The sequence below is a fragment of the Schistocerca piceifrons genome, chromosome X, assembly GCF_021461385.2.
Source record: "Schistocerca piceifrons isolate TAMUIC-IGC-003096 chromosome X, iqSchPice1.1, whole genome shotgun sequence".
NCBI lineage: Eukaryota > Metazoa > Arthropoda > Insecta > Orthoptera > Acrididae > Schistocerca > Schistocerca piceifrons.
In genome coordinates, this window is record NC_060149.1 from 468,622,676 (window position 1) to 468,643,644 (window position 20,969).

A 20,969-nucleotide genomic window follows, 5' to 3' on the forward strand; every position below is an offset into this window, starting at 1 on the left:
AAATTGTCGAACTGTGTTGTGAAAGTACCAGAGCTCCAAGTGCTAACAGAAAGCACTGATGTCGAATTCGTTATAGGCACTGAAAGCTGGCTAAAGCCAGAGATTAAGTTCAGCAGATATTTTATCGAAAACTCTAACAGCGTTCCGAAAGGATAGGTTTAGCACAGTTGGCGGTGATGTGTTTGTTTCTTGTTAGAAGTAGTTTATCTTGTCACGAAATTAAGTACATAGTTCCAGTGGGTTAGTACGGGCAGAGGTCACTCTTGGAAACCAGAATAGAATAACAATTCGATCCTTTTACTGACATTCCAATTCAGATGACACAGTTGCCAAAACATTAAAATAAAACTTGAGTTTAATTTCAAACGCATAGCCGACTCACACAATTATAGTTGGTGGTGACTTTAAAGTACCTTATATATGTTGGCCTAAATGCATGTTTAAATACGGAGGCACACATAAAGCACCATCCGAAATCGTGCTAAATGCATTCCCTGAAAATTAGTTGGGACGGCCGCGGTGGCCGTGCGGTTCTAGGCGCTCCAGTCCGGAGCCGCGCTGTTGCTACGGTCGCAGGTTCGAATCCTGCCTCGGGCATGGGTGTATGTGATGTCCTTAGGTTAGTTAGGCTTAAGTAGTTCTAAGTTCTAGGGGACTGATGACCACAGCAGTTGAGTCCCATAGTGCTCAGAGCCATTTTTGAAAATTAGTTCAAGTAGTTAGTTCATGATTCCATTCACGGATATGAATACGCACTTGACCTCTTAGGAACAAATAATCATGAGCTAATAACAAGTATCAAAACGGATACAGGAATTAGTGAACAGAGGGTTGTCGTAACGAGACTGAATATTCTACCCCTCAAATCCTGCTATGAGTGAAAAGTATACAAACTCAGAAAAGTAGAGAAAAATTCATTTGATGCCTTTCTGCGAGACAATATCCGCTCCTTCCAAACTAAAAATGTAAGTGTAGACCAGTTGTGGCTTGAATTCAAAGAAATATTATCGACAGCAATTGAGACATTTACACCAAATAAACTAACAAACGACGGAGGCGATCCTCCTTGGAACACAAAAAAGGTGATAACACTACTGTAGGAACAATGAAAAAAAACATGCCAAATTTAAACGGACGCAGTATCTCCAAGATTGGAGATCTTTTAGAGACGCTCTGAATTCAGCGTTCACTTCAATGCAAGACGCTTGTAACAGTTTCCACAATGAAACTTTGTCTCGAAACATGGCAGAAGATCCAAAGACATTCTGGTCCTGTGTGGAGTATGCTAGCGGAAAGACACGATCAATGCCTCCTCTGCGCAATAGCGATTGAAATACTATAGACGACAGTGCTGCCAAAGCAGAGTTACTAAACGCAGCCATCCGAAATTCCTTCACCTAAGAAGAAGAAGTAAATATTCAGAATTCAGATCAACAACAGCTGCCAACATAAGTAACGTGGAAGTAGACGTCCTCATAGTAGTAAAGCAACTTAAATCACTTAACAAAAGCAAGTCTACCGGTCCAGACTGTATACGAGTTGGGTTTCTTTCAGAGTATGCTGATACGAGATAGTTCATACTGAACAATCATATACAACCGTTCACTCGACGAAAGATACGTACCAAACGTACGGGAAGCTGCACAGAGCATACCAGTATTCAAGAAAGGTAGTAGGAGTTATCAACTAAATTACAGGCCCGCGTCATTAACTTCGATATGCAGCAGGATTTTGGAACATATATTGTTTTCAAACATTATAAATTACTTCGAAGAGAACGGTCTATTGACACACAGTCAACACGCATCTAGAAAGCATCGCTCTTGTGAAACACAACTAGCTCTCTACTCAAGTGAAGTGTTTAGTGCTATTGACAAGGCATTTCAGACTGATTCCGTGTTTCTAGATTTCCAGAAGTCTTTTCATACCGTACCACACAAGCGGCTTGTAGCGAAATTGCGTGCTTATGGAATATCGTCTCAGTTATGTGACTGGATTCCTGATTTCCTGTCAGAGGGGTCACAGTTCGTAGTAACTGACGGAACGTTATCGAGTAAGACAGAAGTGATTTCTGGCGTTCCTCAAGCTAGTGTTACGGGCCCTTCGCCGTTTCTAATCTATATAAACGATTTCGGAGACAATCTGAGCAGGCGTCTTAGGTGGAGATGGTGCTGTCGTTTATCGACCAGTAAAGTCATCATAGGATCACAAGAAATTCCAAAACGATTTAGAAAAGATATCTGTATGGACTAAAAGTTGGCAATTGACCCTAAATAACGAAAAGTGTGAGGTCACCCACATGAGTGCTAAAAGGAATCCATTAAACTGCCGTTACACGATAAATCAGTCAAATCTAAAGGCCGTAAATTCAACTAAATACATAGGAATTACACTTACGAAAAACTTAAATTGGAAGGAACCCACAGAAAATGTTGTGGGGAAGGCTAACCAAGGACTGTGTTTTATTGGCAGGAGACCCAGAAAATGTAACAGATCTACTAAAGAGACTGCATATACTACTCTTGTCCGTCCTCTTTCAGAATACTGCTGTACGGTGTGCGATACTTACCAGATAGCATTGACGGAGTACATCAAGAAAGTTCAAAGAAAGGCAGCATGTTTTGTGTTATCGAGAAATAAGGGAGAGAACACCATTGAAATGATAGAAGATTTGGGGTGGAAATCATTGAAACAAGAGTGTTTTTCTTTGCGGCAGATTCTTTTTACAAAACTTCAATCACCAATTTTCTCCTGCAAACTGGGAAATTATTTTTTTGACGCTGACCTGTACAGGGATAAACGATCATCATAGTAAAATAAGGGAAATCAGAGCTCTCACGGAAAGATATAGGTGTTCGTTTTTCCTGCTCGCTGTACGAAGTTGGAATTACAGTGAATTATTGTGGAAGTGATTCTAGTAACCCTCTTCCGAACATGTTAAGTACATAGTTTCGCGTAATCAGCGCGTACACAACTTTCCCACTAGTGCGCGCCCCGCTAAGCACAACAGCGCAGGCGCAGCGCTCGTCCGTCTCCGCACCACGAGATGGAGCTGCCTTAGAGACGAACCAAATTCTGCTTCCGCCGATCTGCGTATTAATATGTAACGCAGCCAATGAGATTGCTGCTAACGTAGAACCTTTTCTCCTCGCGGATCACACTCGCGCAGTGATACCTGAATGCGCGAGGTATTATAACGAGTGTTCAGACCTCCGATTAGTCAGTCTGCATTTGTCTGCATTAGTCCGTACCAGTCTTCATTAGTCTGTACCAGTCTATAGTCAAATTTCAGTCTGCGCCTAATAAGATTACCATATTCGTGTACATAGCCATGAAGATAAATGTATAGACAATTTTGTCAAGTATCAGAGATATGTGAGAATAAGATTAACATACCAAGACCAAAGGACCTTCAGATTGTCAATTGTAAATAGCATCCAGAATGAAGTTAAGTAATTTTATGCTTGTTATTATTTTAATATATGTGTATGAAAACAAATCAAGTTCTGTTTAAAGTTGCTCACGGTCAATCTGCTACTCTAAGCGTGCAAGTGGCATTTCTATCCTCTGACCTAACAGCAGAAGGTAAACACGCCACGATAAGACCACGAGACATATTGCTGACATTCGCCTACTTCGTTCGAGCGACAAGTCAAAAAATCTGATGGTGTGTGTACCGAAGGTCTTACAGTACGCACACCACAGAGCACTTAAATGTGATTTGCAGAGCATCCATGTAGATGTCGATGTACAAGTCAAGCAGTAGAATCTCCCACCTTCTACGGGTGGGCATCATCTTGTTGAAATGTAAACCCAGGACGGCATGCCATGAAGGGCAACAAAACGTAACATAAAATATCGTCATTGTACCGCTGTGCTTTAAGGGTGGCGCGGATGACCATCAAAAGGGGTCCTCCTAAGGAAAAATGGCACGCCAGATAATCACTACTGGTTTCGAGCATCATGGCAGGCAGCAGTCGGTTTGGTGTACTACCACTGTCCGGGGTGTCTTCAGAAACGCCATCGCTGGTCATCGGGGATCAGTTCGAAGCGGGACTCAACGACAGCTATACTCCAGTCAATAGACTCCATCGTGAAGGCATGTCTCGAGATGCCTCGGCATATGGCCCGACAACCAGGAGTGATGATTTGGGGCGTCATTATTTGGGGCGTCATTATTTGGGGCGTCATTACGTTCCATAGCATCCACGGCTTTCTTACGGCACAGCGGTATGTCTACGATATTCTAGGCCCCGTTTTGTAGCCCTTAATGGGAAACCATTCTATAACATTACAGAAAGATAATGCCCACCCAGACACAGAGTGGGTTTCAACGGCTTGACAAAAGCTATCTTGGTCAGCGAAGTCGCCGGATCTCTCCCCAACTGAGAGCGTGTGGAGCACTGTGTGCAGGGCCCTACGACCAGGACGATATCCTTACGATCTAAGACGCCACGTGTACAGAATTTGGCACGATATGCCTCAAGATGATATTCAACGATTCTGTCCATCAATGCCAACCCGAATAACTACTGGTTGGGAGCCACAAGTGGACCAGCGCATTATTGACCTGCTCACTTTCTGAAGCTGTTTCTCGTGGATAGATCGTGCTGAAATGGTAATTAGTGTTTATCGGTAAACATAGGCCATATCTACCGATTTCCGTCCCATTCGGATAAATACTTCGTGATGTGTCACATTTTGTCATAGAGTGTAGTTACAATTTGTAAAAATGGTCATTACATACGTCCGTTTACAATTTGGTAGCAAGTTCAAAACATAAATGATTAAAAAGAACAGTCAGACTTAAAATTCACAGTTTGTTTTCGTATGTGAAAGTTGCGATACGCGCGAGAGTTACCGTCGCGCGATGAAAACACAGAAAAGACGCGCAGTGCCGCTACAAGCGCAATTACTGACAGAGAGCTCTAAGGAACCGTACAAATGGCGACTACCTGCGTAAATTTTCTGCGATAAAATGTGGTCCAGTTACTAACAGTAGCTGCGCGGAGTGAGGCGCCATGACAGGAATTGCGCTGCCCCTCCTGGCAGAGGTTCGAGTCTTCCCTCGGCCATGTGTGTGTGTGTTGTTCTTAGCATAAGTTACTTTAAGTTAATTGAAGTAGTGTATAAGTCAAGGGACCGATGGCGCTACAGTCTGGAACCACGCGACCGCTACGGTCGCAGGTTCGATTCCTGCCTCGGGCATGGATGTTTGTGATGTCCTTAGGTTAGTTAGGTTTGAGTAGTTCTAAGTTCTAGGGGACTGATGACCTCAGAAGTTAAGTCCCATAGCGCTCAGAGCCATTTGAACCATTCAAGGGACCGATGATCTCAGCAGTTACGTGCCTAAGGATTTCACTACATTTTGACATTTTGAACTAATAGTGTGTAAGTAGTTATTAGTTCCGCAATTAACATTTCTGGATGTCTACGGATACTGTGATAATGCCCAGCTCTATCTGCAGCTGCGTCAGTTGTAGAACGCAAGTGAAATTGTCGCATCCGGCATTACATCGCCCCACTTCAGCAGCAATTGTTGGACACAGAGAGGCTGGAGGAGACGTGGATAGCAAAGCGAGACTTTTGATGCAGAATTCAACGTTGCAGCTGTAGCCCATATCGTTGTACGTCTTTTCTTACCTCTTAATCAGAACTCGCATTCTGGAATCGCTACTCTTACATCCAGTGTCCTGTTTAAAACTGGTATTAAGGAAAAGAAGAAGCTATATGCAATATTGACATGTAACAGAAAAGAATACTCTTCAGAAACCCTTTGGGCGATCATTAATAAAACCGAGAAAATGCAGGGACGGGTTCCTGATTGAAAATGGCGGAAAAAATACATCGTTAACTCGATAGATGGAGCTGACGAATGAATGTCCCTCTGACCGCGTGCCGTGTATTGCGTTGCAGGATGTATGACAGACGTAGCGTACTATGAGCCGCAGAAATGTCCGGTATTCATGTCGGGACCAAGCCGTAATGGTATTTGTGTACGGCCAAGTAGATGGGAACGGTCGAGAGGCAGCACGGCTATACCAAAACAAGTACCCTCACAGTCACCAACAAGATCACAAAACATTTCATTCTCTTTTTGGGCGTTTCTGCGATCATGGATGCTTTCAGATAGACGATCGTGCACGGAGGCTGCGCACAGTGCGTACACCAGATTCGAAGGACTGGAGTCTACCTCTCACGCATTTTCATCTGCTTGGCCATACGCAAACACCATCTCGGGTTGTTCCCGGCAGAGTGCAGGACCATTCTACTGCTCACTGTACGAAACGTCTATCACACATTCTGCAACACAATACACGGCATGTGGTCAGATGGACATTCATTCGTCAGCGCCATCTACCGAGGTAGCGATGTACTTCCGGATCCATGTGCACCAGACATTTTTTCCGCCATTTCCAGTCAGGTATCCGTACCTGCATTTTGTCAGTTTTATTAATGTTCACACTATTGTTATAGCTATTCATTACAAAATCCATATCTATTATAAAGAAGGAAGTACTTAAGTATGGATGTTTGCATATATGTTCCACATATCCTCCTAAATCACTGGATCGATTTCAGCCAGACTTGGCGCACGTGTGACGTACTTCATGAAGAGAATCGCTGTGGTGGTAAGAACCACGTACCTGTCGAAGGAGCGGGGATGAGGATGAAAAAGAAGTATAACTCACGATGTACGAATTCGAATATTTCATTCATCCAGTGTTTAAGAATGAGAGCACTTACAGCGAGGTGACAAAAGTTGTGGGATACTTCATAATGTCGGACCTCCTTCTGCCCATTGTAGTGCAGCAACTCGATGTCGCATGGACTCAATAAGTCTTTACAAGTCCCCTGCAGAAATACTGAGCCATGCTGCCTTTGCTGTCGTCTATAATTGCAAAAATGTGGCCAGTGTAGGATTTTGTGCACGAATTACCTTTTCAATTATGTCCAATAAATATTCTATGGGATTCATATTGGGCGATCCGGAGGGCCAAATCATTCTCTTCAATTGTCCAGAATGATCTTCAGGCCAATTGCGAACAACTGCGGTCAGGTGAAATGGCGCATTGTCGTCGATAAAGATTCCTTTTGAAATGGCTGTAAATGGCCTCCAAGTAGCCGAACATAAACATTTTCACTCAATGATCTTTTCGGTTGGATGAGAGGACCCATATATTCCATTTAAACACAGACCACACAATTACGGAGCCACCACCAGCTTTCACAGTGCCTTGTTGATAACTTGGCTGCATAACATCGTCCAGTCTACACCACACTCGAATCGTACCATCAACACTTACAAACCAAAATTTCCTCAAGGAGGTGTTTCATCCACTTATCGGCTGTACTGATACGAATAAAAAATACGTGTCCCTTATATTGCTGTGCACTATACCATATTCAAAGTCGATCAAAATCGAAGTCTATCCCTTTAGTAGGATTACATGTTACTGATTCAAAATAAACTTAACACGTAATTTCAAACCTTCAGGAAACTTTTTCTTGCTAGTAATCCGTACAAAATAATGAAAATAGTCAATCTCTTATTACATTTTCGCTGTTCACGTAGTAAAACTGCAGCATCAGGCATGGCGTTTTAATTTATAACTTCCTTACTATTAACTGCACCCATTACATATATTTCAGACAGTATTCATATACAACACTGAATGTACGAGCAACTTTATTTCATTGTGCGACACATTGTTCAAAAGATATGATGTCATAAATCCTGAGATGCGTGAGAAACTGCCGCATCATGCAGGAATTTTATATTTATTACTTCGTTACTACTAATTCTATTCATAAAAAATTTCTCAGGCAGTATCCAAATACATCACTAAGGGTACCTGCAAAATTACATCAGTAAACTACACGTTGTTCAGGACGTGTGACATCACAGAGATTGAGCTGTGTGAACAGGAAACTACAGGATGAGACTAGCTGGAGATACTGATGAAATAAGTGTACAAATGAGTTCGAAATATGTTGACTGTATGTGAAATTAATGTGATATTTTCGTACCCTGGCAATATTTTGGGTGAAAAGCACCACCTTAGCCCCTGAATCGATTTCAACAAAATTGTTACACATATAATTATTTGGACAGAAACACTGTGGGAGTAAGAACCATCAGCCTCCTATTGGGGTGGTGGTGATTACATGGACACACATGGGGGTGGGGGGGAGGATAGATAGGCAGACAGAGAGGGTGAAGGAGGACATAGACACAGATATGTAGTAGGGGGAGATGGACAAAGTGAGTGGGAGTATCAAATGGACAAAGAGAAAGAAAGAGGAGGAGATGGACAGAGAGAGGGTTGAGGAGGAGGTGGGCTGAGAGAGGATTCAGGAGAAGAAGCAGAGAAAGACAGAGAGGAGGAAACAAGCAAGGAAACAGAAGTGTAGATGGAAAGAGAGGGGGAGGAGGTGATAGATAGAGAGAACGGGAGGAGGAGATGGACAGAGAGGGGGGGGGAGGAGCAGATGAAGGGAATGTGAAGGCCATAGTCTTCCAAGAGGAGATGGACTCGGGGGGGGGGGGGGGAAGGAGAAGGAAATGGACAGAGGTGAAAGAAGCAGATGGACTGGAGAGGGGGGAGGGAGAGGCCAGAGCAGATGGTTGAGTGGGAGGAGCAGATGGACAGAGAGAGAGGGGCAGCAGTAGTTGGGCATAGAGTGGGACAGAACGAGATAAACAAAGAGAGTGGGGTGGAGAAGGTGTATAGAGACAGGGGATGGTCAAAGCCAGGGCAGAGGAGATGGACAAAGAGAGTGCGGAAGGAGGAGATGGGCTAATGGAGTAAATTCATACCTGGACAGTGCCAGGCATTCAACTAGTTTCACATATAACTAATGCTGTGAAATTTTGAAAAATTTTGAGTTCTTTCATAACCTAACATCCCCTTATCTCAGATTGTGTAGGGAATGCAAACTGAGTGCTTCACAATTTACGTGATCTTTGGAAAGAAACACTAACACAATCAGTATGCTATCTAAATACTGGGTTTGATTGTTTAGTGGTACTTGCACAATATAGATGTCATGGCAGTAATAATGGGATGTTTCACTGTTAATGGTAAAGGTAAGATATAGCAACGCTGTTCAGCAATGACTCAGACTACGAGAAAAAAACAAGAGTTATAGAATTTTTCTTCATTTCAATGGATTGTTAATTATGCTGTTAGTTTATGATGCTGAGAAGATATTTAGACTTGCCCGAATGATGAGGACGCAAATACTTTGAACAATGTGTGTGCCACCGGTGATTTGCCGATGACAGAAAGAAGATAATAGCGCACACATGAACAAAAATGTTTTGTCAGTCGTTGTTTATTACCACAAGAATATGTCAGCAGAAGATATTCTATGAACATCAGTATAAGGAAAAGAATCATTTATGTTAAGAGACAATTGTCAGTGCCAGTGCATTTCTTCATCCTTCCAGCTAGCCAGGGCTGGTAATATCCCTTCCATTTGGCACGTCTAGGATGACAGACAGTTCGTGGTAGTCAGTCTCGACCTATTTGTAATTTTTTCGCTTTCTTTTCTGTAGAAGGATGACATCCCAATCTGGATGTTCAATGGCCTGAATGGCCTGTATCGTTCTTGACATGATAAAAACTCTGAAGGTCCACTAGATACTCTTTTTTCCGTCCTTTCCATATGTGCTACGCTATTTCGTGCTAAAGTTTAAATTACGTCACCAGGTCGGTAATATTTGGTGCTTCAGGCCCTATTAGTAAGATAATAAGTATCCCCGCAGCGAGAAGGTGCGCTGTGGAAACACTTTCTCCTTGGTTTTTGTGATGGCTTTTGAGTTGAGGGCGGCTTCTATGTTCGCAAGTACTTTCTGTAGGCCTTCCTCATTCATGATGCGGCCACCGGGCCTTTTGTGAGGTCATTGGTTTGTGGAGCCAATCTTCCGTTCTCACCACCCTCTCCATCAAGCTGCACATCGTGCTGTAAATTTTCGCGTGACTCATTGATGTACGATGAAGTCGTGGTGCATATCAGCAGAGATATCAGCTCAGAGGTCGGTTATATCTGGTCTGTCTGTATCAAACTCTTGGACGTTACCAGCGTAAGTAGTATGTGCGAGGAACTATAAACCTTGGAGTGCTATTGTGTCTCTGTCCGATACTCAGTTGGCTGGTGGTTACAGAATGCATGCTCCAGTTGCAGTATGGGTGAATCGGAGAATATCACACTTGTTTCTAACACTGCTCATTCTTGAGTATAGAGTTCCTGCAAAATCTAAGCAATGAAACGTCGAACAACCTGTGAGGCATCATTCTATTGGCTGTTAGTGGCTGTTCCGTCTGTTGGTTAGCAATGCTATGTTCAAATTAAAAGGGAAGACAACGACGTAGATACAATCTCATGAGATACTGTCTTGTTGTATACCTAAGCAGTGTCTTAGTTCCAAAAAGGAGCACTCGTATAATAAGATGGTTTAGGGTGATATTGATGAACTTTAGGACTTTAGTCAATCGATAGTTTCATTACATTAAAGGACAGTAGCAGGAGTTTAGTGATTCGGTGGCCCCATTGTATAAGGTGTATTCAGATGAAAACTAGGCACACGCAAAAAGTATGTAAACTGATTATTATTTCAAAAATAATCACCATAACTGTTAACACATATATCCCAGTGTAGGATAATATGGTCTATGTCTACATGGAAAATGATTGCGTTTGTTGTAACTAGCTAGATATACTAAACTTTAACAGTTTTTCAGATTTGTGACAAGGTCTCAAAGACTCAAATTTATACGGGTACAGCTGGTAAATAGAACATTTCTTGTTTTATAGATGAATGTGAAAGCCCATGATGATGCTGAAACTTGAGCGAAATATGTCTGGGAAATACAAGAAAAGATATGACTGTATTTTGCTCAAGACGAACCCATTCCAAAAACTAATCGATTTGTAAGCAAACACGGAGAGAAGAGCTTCAACCTTAAGATGTCTAGGTACCTACTATTTATGAGAAAACTGACGCCTGGCCGCCAATTATGTTCTGACAAACTCAGGTCTTATAAGTGTATGGCTACGGATGAGCGCGATTAATGTAAATAATAGAGTACGAGCGAGAATAACTACGCGTTGGCTGTTTGTTGTTGTTTGTTTACTGAGTTCTCGTTATGCACTACTTTTTGTTAGTGGATTGCTATTGGAAACTGAATCATGAAATCGCATTCTAACCGTGTAACTAATGAAAATCCGTGGCCGCATTTAATTGAATGCGAGAATTTTGTATTCAGACCAATAGAATACTTTTTGATTGTAAACTGTTAATGCCTCAACAGTCGATAATTAGGGCTCAGACTTCGAGCCTTAACAACTGGAGACAACACAGAAACAGAGGATGTGCATCAAAGTCATGATATATACAGTTTGAAGAAACAGTGCAGACATTTTACGGTCGAGGAAAGCCAAAATAAAAAATCAATCTTGGGCTTTGAAATATCGGTACTGGATTAAGTAAAACTAATTTAGTTAAAGGAATACGACAGAGAAGGATTGGAGAGACTTTTGGCATAGCAGCAGCCGGTAGCGGCATTTTTCAAGTGTTCACCAATGCATAGTAAATATTTTTTGTTACGAACGTGATTCCTTTACGTGTCGTCGTATCGAAGTAGTCTGAGAAGAAGATAAAAACTTTGAACACCATGAAATTTCGCAGTTGGACAACCATCAGCTGTGTAACTGTAAGACGATAATGAACATTAGTTGCACAATGGGGCTGTTTCCCGTTTATCACGAGCAGTTACCTTGCCATTGGGCAAACCGAGCACACTTCACGGCCAGACCTAATCTTATTATGTCGTCAACTATAGGTGCACAGCTTGCACTCGTGTTTCCATTATGTAAATTTCCGTACAGCGGAGACATTTAAACTGAAAATCACTGTCAGGTTTCAGCTGGTAAATACGACATTGCAATGCCAGTGTAGTTCAGAAGTACGATGTAGTGCAGTAACGTATCTATCCGCGGATGCACGATTGCCTCCTGCAGGAATCTCAGAGTAGGGGGCATGGAAGACTTGGACAGGGACTGCGGATAGGTGGCGCTAGGTGCGAATCTGGGTCGCTCGCGAGACGGGCCGAGATGAGTTGCGATAAACCGCCGGGTGGCGCAGTGTTTAACACAACTGCCTAGTAAGCAGGAGATCCCATGTTCGAATTCAGGTCCAGCATACATTTTCACATGTCCGAAAGAACAGACACCACGCATTCATATAGCTGGAAATTTGTGTCGGACCATGTTGGGAATCCGTACGTCGTGCTTACTAAGGATATGCGCCGACTACTGCGCCAACTGACACAGTGCTCATCGCAACTGCACGGACTACCCTAGCATGCCTTCCATCAGACCCAGATTCTCAACTTATTCACACACTACTGATGTAGTGCCCTTCCACATTCTCCTCATTACTCGCGGCATTTCGCCGATTCCCGCAAGAATTCGAGCGTGGTGTGCATCTGCATGTCTGAAAGAATAGGCACTATATGTATAATTAAGGTGATAATGACCAAGGGATCACTTCAATGCAGATGCATACCACGCTCGAACTCTTACGGGAATCAGCGAACTGCCGTGAGTAATGAGGATAATGTCGAAGGCCCCTACATCAGTAGTGTGTGGATAAGTTGAGAATTTGGGCAGACAGGAGTCGTGGTAGGGTAGTCCGTGCAGTTCTCATGATCACTGTGTCCGAGTAGCGCAGTGGTCAGCGCATCTGCCTAGTAAGCAGGAGGCACGGCTTCGAATAATGGTCTGGCAATTTTCAACTTTCTCATTGACTTAAATCAATGGCCACTAGCCGCTAATGCCATTAATTCCTTTTTGATCTTGGTTCATAACACGTGTCTGTTCTTTCGGACATAACCGAAAGAAAAGACATTACAAATACCACAACATCGAATTGATCCGCCGACCTCGGGCAAGCAACTTTAAATTGATGTCTGCCCTGGGCGGGAATATACATGATGGATGTACATATGCAGGTTGTGGGCACATGGTTGACGACACATGGAAGTTTGGGTACGGCCGTAATTTGTGCTCGGGTAGCGTAATGGTGAGGCGACGGCTCGCAATAAGAGACAAGTGCTTTTCGAATCCTAGTCCGGCATACATATTAATTGTGGTCATTCCATTATACAGCTAATGGTGGTCCATATTTGCCACTGTGATTATATTTCATGTATTTTATAATGGTTGTAGGCTCCACATTGTCCGTTCCTTCAGACATACATACGTATCCGAAAGAACGTTGCATCGTAACTCTGAGCAACACAGGCACTGCAGCATCGCACTTCAAACAACAGCAAACATTTAGTTTCGAAGAGAAAATTGGGCAGACACACCACTGATGAGAATATTCGATTAAGGCAATATCGTATAAAGTAATTAGATACTTTTTCATTGAATTTCAAATTAACCTATCAAGCGTATTTCACGAGTACGACTCACTACTTTCAAAAATTTTCATTTTGAGAACGAAGATGATCTTATCTTTAATTTTTATGCCCGGTGGTGTAGCCTTTCTCGTACAGGGTTTTTAAAACCTAATGTACAGGTAGGTTTCATTTGAACAGCATAGATATTATGTTTATTATATGACTACATTGAAGGCATAAAATTAAATAATTTTAGATTTTGCTGAAAAAGTTGCGTGGATTATAATGTGTAATATTTAATCCATCCCTACATCTCAAGTCATTTACAGGTCTCATCATCATGGGGTAGTTTAGTGAATATTAAACTCTTTCTGTTTACTTGGCAAAAATTGACTGGCTGGCAATTACGACTGAATGCTGTTACGACTGAATGCTGGTCAGCTCGCGAAACAAGATATTCTGTCATGTTTGTTCACTGATCAGATCGTGACACAAGAGCCAGAATACGTGCAGTGTTGGCGTGCATACGATTAGAATATCGCCATTTATATGACGTACTGCACAAGTCATGATTGATATCCTCGATGAGTTTCATCTGGATAGAAAAGTAGCCAAATTAATTAAGAAGACAAATAATTTCCATTTACTTGGTTCTGCTAAACAATATAAAGAAATTTGAAGAAGGATTGGACCTATACTAGACGGTGAACAATGCCAGCTTGCTGCGGCTTTTCATCCGAATTTCTCCTTGGTGTGGCTGTAAATGTATGTCAACAATTTAGTGTATGTAGCAAGGAAAGTAATGGAAAAAGTTGTTGAAAAGCCCTTGGGGCACGAAGCAGCCGGACTTTCAAAGCACAAAGATACTTTAAGCTATGGTGCCGGAAGCAACAAAAGAGAAGATGAAGAGGAAGATATTTTTACGTCTGTCACTCAGTATAACGAGAATCCCACAGGTAACACGGCAATAAAATATAAAACCCTGACTCTAGTCTTAGAATGCGCCTTGCTCTCAGATGAAAACTTTAAAGAACTTATGTTCAAGAAGTGAAATATACACTTCATGTCAGATACAATTTGATTCTCTTGAATTTTGATTCTCCCGTGATTTAACACCTAAATTTACCCAAAAATTTTTTTGTTAAACAGTGGTAATACGTTTTATTAAAAATTTTTTTGTTAAACAGTGGTAATACGTTTTATTCACTTGTGCATTTCACTACACAATCAACATGAAGTTTACTGTTACGAGTTAACCATCAACGATTAGCGAACTTAACTATTTGATTAACGTAATGTTGCCCAGCTATGGGCACAGGGTATCACTCCCAGCCCCATCCCCTATTGGTAGAACACGTTAATAATTAATAGTAGATAATGACATATTACTCTCTATGCAATTTTTATACTCTTCGAGAAATATGGCCGGCTCTTATCACTGTTTGCAGTTCAGAGTTCGAATTTAATGGATAGCAACTTCACAGTAGCCTACTGCGGATGTATTACAGGTAATACTGTTTCATTCAATCATAAGGCTGTCTTGATCATTAAAATCTGAGCGACTCTTTTTGTTAAGATATTCGACGCAAATCCATGTTATACTCCTCGTCTGGAAAGTATTGTAAGGAGTGCCATCAATATGTATCGGAAGCGACAGCGCTCCTTCTAGACATTTCTAATGATATGTAATATCCTGAAGAGGTGTTTCATCACAGAATTCCTTGGTCGCTGGTACGAGGTGTGTTATATGGCTTCTCAGACGAGATAGTTGCATTTTCAAACTCTTTCTGAGTCTCTGCTGCTATCAATATTCAAATAACACGCTCTGCGCATTCAATGTTCCAACATCTACATCTACATTTATACTCCGCAAGCCACCCAACGGTGTGTGGCGGAGGGCACTTTACGTGCCACTGTCATCACCTCCCCTTTCTGTTCCAGTCGCGTATGGTTCGCGGGGAGAACGACTACCGGAAAGCCTCCGTGCGCGCTCGAATCTCTCTACTTTTACATTCGTGATCCCCTCGGGAGGTTTAAGTAGGGGGAAGCAATATATTCGATACCTCATCCAGAAACGCAGCCTCTCGAAAACCGGACAGCAAGCTACACCGCAATGCAGAGCGCCTATCTTGTAGAGTCTGCCACTTGAGTTTGCTAAACATCTCCGTAACGCTATCACGGTTACCAAATAACCCTGTGACGAAACGCGCCGCTCTTCTTTGGATCTTCTCTATCCCCTCCGTCAACCCGATCTGGTACGGATCCCACACTGATGAGCAATACTCAAGTATAGGTCAAAAGAATGTTTTGTAAGCCACCTCCTTTGTTGATTGACTACATTTTCTAAGGACTCTCCCAATGAATCTCAACGTGGTACCCGCCCTACCAGCAATTAATTTTATATGATAATTCCACTTCAGATCGTTCCGTACGCATACTCCCAGATATTTTACAGAAGTAACTGCTACCAGTCTTTGTTCCGCTATCATATAATCGTACCATAAAGGATCCTTCTTTCTATGTATTCAGAATACATTACATTTGTCTATGTTAAGGGTCAGTTGCCACTCCCTGCACCAAGTGCCTATCCGCTGCAGATCTTCTTGCATTTCGCTACAATTTTCTAATGCTGCAACTTCGTAAACTACAGCATCGTCCGCGAAAAGCTGCATGGAACTTCCGACATTATCTACTAGGTCAGTTATATATATTGTGAAAAGCAATTGTCCCATAACACTCCCCTGTGACACGCCAGAGCTTACTTTAACGTCTGTAGACGTCTCTCCATTGAGAACAACATGCTGTTTTCTGTTTGCTGGTCTGATATTCCGTAGGCTCTTACTTTGTTTATCAGGCGACAGTGCGGAACTGTATCGAACGCCTTCCGGAAGTCAAGGAAAACAGCATCTACCTGGGAGCCTGGATCTAATATTTTCTGGGTCTCATGAACAAATAAAGCGAGCTGGGTCTCACACGATCGCTGTTTCCGGAATCCATGTTGATTCCTACAGAGGAGGTTCTGGGTTTCCAGAAACGACATGATACGCGAGCAAAAAACATATTCTAAAATTCTACAAGAGATCGACGTCAGAGATATAGGTCTATAGTTTTGCGTATCTGCTCGACGACCCTTCTTGAAGACTGGGACTACCTGTGCTCCTTTCCAATCATTAGGAACCTTCCGTTCCTCTAGAGACTTGCGGTAGACGGCTGTTAGGAGGGGGGCAAGTTCTTTCGCGTCCTCTGTGTAGAATCGAATTGGTATCCCGTCAGGTTAAGTGGACTTTCCTCTGTTGAGTGATTCCACTTGCTTTTCTATTCCTTGGACCCTTATTTCGATGTCGGCCATTTTTTCGTTTGTGCGAGGGTTTAGAGAAGGAACTGCAGTGCGTTCTTCCTCTGTGAAACAGCTTTAGAAAAAGGTGTTTAGTATTTCAGCTTTACGCCTGTCATCCTCTGTTTCAATGCCATCATCATCCCGGAGTGTCTGGATATGCTGTTTCGAGCCACTTACTGATTTAACGTAAGACCAGAACTTCCTAGGATTCTCTGTCAAGTCGGTACATAGAATTGTACTTTCGAATTCACTGAACGCTTCACGCATAGCCTTTCTTACGCTAACTTTGACATCGTTTAGGTTCTGTTTGTCTGAGAGGTTTTGGCTGCGTTTAAACTTGCAGTGAAGCTCTCTTTGCTTTCGCAGTAGTTTCCTAACTTTGTTGTTGAACCACGGTGGGTTTTTCCCGTCTCTCACGGTTTTACTCGGCACGTACCTGTCTAAAACACGTTTTACGATTGCCTTGAACTTTTTCCATAAACACTCAACATTGTCAGTGTCGGAACATAAATTTTCGTTTTGATCTGTTAGGTAGTCTGAAAACTGCCTTCTATTACTCTCGCTAAACAGGTAAACCTCCCTTCCTCTTTATATTCCTATTTATTTCCATATTCAGGGATACTGCAACGGCCTTATGATCACTGATTCCCTGTTCTGCGCTTACAGAGTCGAATAGTTCGGGTCTGTTTGTTATCAGTAGGTCCAAGATGTTATCTCCACGAGTAGGTTCTCTGTTTAATTGCTCGAGGTAACGCTATGACTAAGCAAATAATAACAAAAAATAACTAGTTGACGGCCAGAGTTGTTAGTCCTAATAGCAGGTGATACGAGTAGCTGCCCGAAGTAACCGGCAATCTGCATTCGCGAAACCTGCAGGCAATAGGCGGTAGCATCTCGCTGTGTTGTGACGACGATTGTAAATGAGGTTCTCTGTGATGAATGCGGATGCTACGTTTTGACTGGTGTTGGGACAACCTACTGCTTTTAACAACTGATTGGTCAGTCGATTGTTTTTTCTTCTTTTTTTCTTGCGTTCGCTTTTTTCGATCGAATGAAAGAACCGAACAGAATTAGTCCCATTGTCCACGTCATCTGTGTGAGTGTTTTTCACTCACTCTTCGGGAATAAGTGGTTTTTCACTTAATGTGAGACAAGACTCTGTTACCAACGTGGCTGCTGTCAGACTGTGTTTTACACTGGTGGCTGGAGACAAGCTTAACTTTGAAACAGAAGTACCAATGAAATACTATAGCTGCTACTTTTTAAAGGCTGTAACATGTAAACAAGTTTGGTGTACATGAGTATGATTTCTACGTACATAGCCGGTATCATGATTTTTTGCACAATGTATTTCCCTCCCACAAAAATAAATGGCTGAATAAGTGCTGAAGCTCTAGATTCTGGAATTATTAATTAAAGGACATCATCTCACCTTTTCTGTAATTCCAAATTCAAACAGTCGCTAAGATTTGGAAATGTTCCTTCGTCTTTCACGTACCCGTAAGGGAACGAATCTTTAAGCTCAACTTTGTAGCCACAACGATAAATTAACTTAATTATTTAATTATTAATTGTATGTGAAACCACTTAATTCACAGTAAAACTCTAATCAGTTTTAAATGATCGAAATAGGAACTAGTCTAGTTCATAATAAAATGAAAATGTATAAAGTGGCTGCAGTAGTTACTCAGAGGTGATGAGGCTGGCAAAGGACAACGTCAAACCAGTCTTCAGACTGAAGATCGGGACAGCTACTACAACAAGAGGTATAATTTTGTATTATATCGTATGCGTATCCCATAAGATGTCTTCACAGCCATGTGGTGCTGGCCTACGCTGCAGGATATGTGTATCCCGGCTGTATACCACTGCTTTAGTTCAACCAATGAAAGTAATACAGGTTGGTTTCACTCAGAAGAGTGAATGGATAGGTTAATCAACTAAAATACAGTAAATAGTGATTTCAGTTGAAGGAAGAAGTATGTATCGTTCCACAGACAGAAAAACTACATACTGGTTTCACTCAAAAAAGAAAGAATGAATGATTTAATTCAGTCAACATGTAAAACTACAGTGGGCCGGGTGGACTGCCACCTTTTGGTTACTCACACAGCATGGGTTCACTAGAAACAAGTGAATGCGAGATAATCCAGCCAATACTTAAAACTTCAGCAGACTGACTCGGTTGTTTCCATTCAGTTTCTCAGACAGATTGGTTTCACTCATGAGAATAAATGAGTAGCCCACCAGTCTGAATCCACTATTTTCATTCTGTTGTTCCATAGTCTGTTTTCTGTCAAGAGAATGAATGAGTAACTTAACCGAATGAATCGATGGTTTTCCAACAACTGACTGAATCGATTGTTTTCATTTGGTTGTTCCCATCACTGGTTTTCACTGGCCGATGACACAGACAATATTGAAGCTGACCAATTCTGCTAAGTCCTATCTAAAAACTGAGTCCAAGCAAGAAAGTAGCAGACTATCAGGGTAGGTAGTAATTCCTGTAGTAACCCAAAACGGGCGCTCCTACAAAACGCCATGTCTCTCTGTCCAGCAAGTACTCAGGAAATTCTCAGGATCTATTAAGTTTTCATTACCTGCTCAGTCCAATTACGATTTTCATCTATTATTGCTCCTACAGTCTTTGCCAAGGGTGAGATGTTGATATATGTCTCACTTGGGATTAAAGATGGTAGGGATTCCCGATATATTGGGCTATTGAGCCTAGAATGACCAACCAGTATCGCTTGGGTTTTTTGTGGGTAGAGCCTTAACGCTGTGTCCTGCACCAATTTTGATAGTACACTCCGGTTGGTATTGAAATTCTCAATAGCTGTCTTCAGGTTTGCAGATTTTGTATTTTTTTTATTGAACAGGTTAAAAAATGTATATGTTCTTTTGATGAAATCAAAGATTTCTTACATACTGAATTGTCATAATTTATGCTGTCACAGTCTATGACATTATACCAGAATATGCTGTCTTTTGTTATTGCCTAAACATCAGCCACCTGTTTCCACTCTTCCTCCCCCTCCTCCCCTCTCCACACAAGCACATACCCCTGCCTGTATCTCTCGCCCCGCCCTTTCACCCGCCTTTGTCCCCCTCCCCTAACCCTCCTCCTAGGGCATATCAATAAAATTTTGTACCATAAAATTTAAAACAGGTGTTCAATGTACTCACGTAAGGCTGTAAGGCGTCCAGATTTTACAGACCTTACATGAGCTTGATCCATAATGACAGGACCATACAGTATGTGATCCTCATAAAATAATAATTATATCACCAAAAGGCAACTGCAGTTAATCTCATGTAGCAAATACTAACAAAACAACATCTACCAATATATGGACTGGCATGAACGAACAAGTTAAAGTGAAGTGTATTTTGGAGACGAACCAAGCAGGTGGTTAATGATATCATAAAATTCCCATTTAGCAAGAGAATGTCGAGCTTCAGCACACAAAGGGATAAGGCCAGAACAATACATTACTCCTTTTAACGTAAATAAGGCCAGGACTGATGGTAGGTGGCTGCATGTCATTAATAGGGCTAGGCTGCGACCCAGCGAGAAAAACAGAAATGTATTCACCTCTAGCAAGATGGTGATTGGCTGAAGCCATTTTTGGCGACACAGACGCAACACAGTTGGGAGATTCCCATTATATAAAAGCAAATTTCTCTCTCTCTCTCTCTCTCTCTCTCTCTCTCTTGTCTGACAGCAGACCGCACAGGTGTGTGGAAATAAGTGAGGGCTTTGAGAGCTTTGCTTTGTGCTAAGTCAGGACGATACGCTTCACGTATCTTGGCGACAGATAGCAAAGCGTTAGTTAATTATTCCTGAGGGAATCTTTGCTGACAAAGAACTTGTTCACATCGCTCCAACCCATAGCGAGTGTGCAATAACCATTATTTCCACTAGGGAAACATTAACGTTCTAAGGAATGCAGGAAAGTTGAGACTGAGTGAATTCATTCAAGGCCACAATAGGAAATTAGTATGTCAGATCCAGCACAGAGACAACACCGTTGCAGATGCTGCTTGGTAAAGTACCATCGTGCATTAGGCCATAGTAAATGTTGAGTCTAAATTTTGCTCACTCCAACATGTGTACGCTTTGACCATTGAACATCAAAAGCTAGGATAATAAGCTACCCTCACATTGAGTTTTTTCATTGGTTTCAGAAGTAAATTTATGCTGCAACAATTGAGTGCAT